Source organism: Nannospalax galili, unplaced genomic scaffold, assembly GCF_000622305.1.
Source record: "Nannospalax galili isolate Female #2095 unplaced genomic scaffold, S.galili_v1.0 scaffold1259, whole genome shotgun sequence".
NCBI lineage: Eukaryota > Metazoa > Chordata > Mammalia > Rodentia > Spalacidae > Nannospalax > Nannospalax galili.
In genome coordinates this window covers 1,370,065-1,373,307 of record NW_008343968.1, presented here as the reverse complement: position 1 = coordinate 1,373,307, position 3,243 = coordinate 1,370,065, and the positions used below count along the sequence as shown (strand labels likewise).

The 3,243-nt window shown below is 39.4% G+C and overlaps 1 pseudogene; it reads right to left on the bottom strand.

The window, feature by feature from the left end:
• Positions 1–1,711: 1,711 nt before the first annotated feature.
• LOC103739779 lies at positions 1,712–2,852 on the bottom strand (annotated as a pseudogene).
• Between the last annotated feature and the right edge of the window lie 391 nt (positions 2,853–3,243).

The window sequence follows — 3,243 nt, the reverse complement described above, 5'->3', positions numbered from 1 at the left end:
ATACCATGTGATGTCCACCAAAGTAAGCTTCAGACACAGAGTAGAGCTGCCCAATGAAAAGGCTGTGTATGCTGTATTCAACAGAGCTAGAGAGTGGGGTTACCCTTGTCCTTTGGACCCTAGATGATTCATTCTATCATCAGCCCTAGAGGCCACACACAGAGCTATAGGATTTGATGCTGATCCTGCTGAGTTTGGAGCTTTGGCCAAATTTCTTTGCTATGCCATCATCCTTTCCTATTGGAATAAGAATGTTTATTCTAAACCATTGCATATTGGAAGTATGTTACTTGTTTTGGTTTGTATTTAATTTGTAGGAGCTCATGGTTAAAAAATTGTTTTGAGTCTCAAATGAGTCTTAGATTTTTTACTTTTTCACAGTATTAGAAATGCTGAAAACTGTGGGGACTTTTGAATTTTGACCGAATTAATTTTGCTATGAGCCTATGGGACAGAAGTTAGAAAGCTATGGCTTAAAAGTATTTGGGTGTGAGGCCAGGCATGGTGGTACAAGCCTTTAATCCCAGCACTCCGGAGGCAGAGGCAGATCTCTGTGAGTTCAAATCCAGTCTGGTCTACATAGCAAGTTCCAGGCCAGCTAGGGTTACAGAGAGACCCTGTCTCAAGAAGACAAAAAAATTAATTAATTAATTAATTAAAAAAAGTATTTTGGTGTAAACTTGGCAAGGGGAGGAGATGTGACGGTTAATCCTGCTTGGCAGATTGATTGGCTTTGGAAGCACCACAGAAGCAAATCTCTGGGCAGGGCTGAGAGATTTTCTAGATCAGGTTAATTGAGGTGAGGCCCATCCTAAATGTGGGCAGTACCATTCCCCAGGCTGAAGGCCTGGAAGCTTTCCACTTCCTGACTGTGGATTTAATATGATCAGTTGCCTCAAATTCTTTCCTGCCACTATGATCACCCTGCCATGATGAACTGTGCACTCAAATTGTGAGTTTAAATAAGTATTTCCCCTTAAGCTGCTTTTGCCAGGTATTTTATCACAGCAAGGAGAAGAGCAGCTAACACTGGCACCAAGAAGCTTCACTGGACACTTTTATCCACACAGTAATCTTAGAAGACACACAAAAGTAAGATTATTTATTTCCCTGTGTGAAAGAGGGCATTAGAGCTTATAGTATCCAGTTATTTAGTACACATTCATCGACATAAAAAATGATGAAACCGCTTTTCTCATTCAAGTCATCAGAATTCAAATGTAGTGAAAATTCAGAACCCTACTTTAGAGTTCCACTTTCTGTATCTAACCATCTAACTGGCTCACACTAAATCATTTTTAAAATATCTTAAGCTCATTATATCCTCTGGAGGAAAGGAAAAAAGTTATATTGATGATCCTGTGTCCATTTTCTAATCTGTTCAAGATGTAACATTACCTATATACTCATTTAATTTTAGAAATTTCCATTGGTAAATCACCCAGGAAGCAAAAAGAGATTATAGTTGCTTAAAGGGATACTGTGAAAGCATATTTCCTAGGTAGTTTATGACTTGGAAAATCATATCCATATATTTCATTTTTGGAAGACTGACATTGGATAAATAATAGCTACTGTTGACAGAAATTGGATAGTAGGCAAATGATCGTGTGGCTTCCCCTTCCTTTCCTTCTTTCAATTTTGTGGGTTTTTTAAAGTCCCTTATTCCACTTGTAAAAAGAGGGGTCTAATTCTGTTACTTCATTCCTCATCATGTGTGGGTGATTATTGGGAAGGATAGCTGTCTGTTTAAAGTAGAAGGGTAAATGTCTCTCTCCATGGTCACTGCTGTGGTCCTTAACACAGTAGCCATGCAGATAGCTTCTCCCTTTGTAGTAATGACCATGATCTCCTGGTTGACCTCAATGCCATCCTTGGAGAACATCAGGAAGCATGATCTTGGCCCCACATAGCAGATCACATTCACTGCACTGTATTTCAATACCAGCTATTTATGAGATGTCAACAACTTTTCCAAAGGGTAAACAACATGCCTGAAGTAATTTTCATCCTTATGGTTACTATACAGCCATTGAGCATCGAATATGTCATGCATTGTCACCATATGGTCCTTTTCACTCATGACTCCAGAACAAACCCTCCAAAGTTCCTACATCCAATGACCAACTCCCAGTAACACACCAAGATGCACAGTGTTCCAATGTAGGTCCGGCCTCACAACTTACCCAAAAGATTCCTAATCTTTCAGGATCATATTTAATCATTTTGCTTTTGTAGATAGTCCTCACTCGAAGCTGCCTCTTTACTGCAGCAATAAGAGGGGTGTCACCAGAACAGGGCACCTGTCAGAGTTTCTAGGGCCCTAGAAAGCTGAGTCTCCCCTCCAATAGCATTGCGCAGCTGGACAATTCCCACATACTCTTTGGCTGCACGCTGTTGGGATTTCACTAAGCGAGTGGTTCATTCAATACACACAATTAAACACCCAGTCACCTTGGGATCTAGGGTGCCACTGTGACCTGTCTTCTCTACCCAAAGTATTCATCGGACCCAGGCTACCACCTTATGGGAAGAGGGGTTAGAGGGTTTGTCAAGATTAATGAAACTTGTCCTGATATAGTCCCTAATCCCCTTCTTCAGAGGATTCAAATCACAAGGAAGAAATGTGTAGGATGTTGTCCTTAAATTTAGCTTATCAAAATTCTTTAGTAACAAGGGCCACTGGGAAGTGTCCACCTGAGCCACTTGGATTTTTGCTTGATAAATTCTTCAGCTTGTTGTATTTTGGCTACAGCTTCTTCTTGTAATGACTTCTGGTATATTTTCTTCTTCTTATACTTCTTGGGAAAGATTACTTCTGTGTCCTCTATCTTGCACTGCCCAGCATGCATTCTGCCCAGGCCAGCAGCAGATAACAACCTCAAACTCTCCACATCTACATATTTTTTAAAGCCTAGCAAGTTTAAGCTATGATTGTTGGGCTACGATTATATTTATTTGCCAAGATTATGAAATGTTTAATCAAATACAAATATTACACTTGCATAAGGGAGATGAATGAATATAACACATATGTTATCTGACTGAAATACATGCAGAATTTATAGAACTACCAAAATTTTGTGATTGAAATAGATATGAAGTGAAAAGACAAAATAGAAAGCAATTGTTAAGTAATTGTTAGTGAATACTCTTCCTGTGTATCTTTTAAAAATAAGTTTTGTAGGGGCTGGAGAGATAACACAGTGGTTAAGAACACTGACTATTCTTGCAGAAGACCCG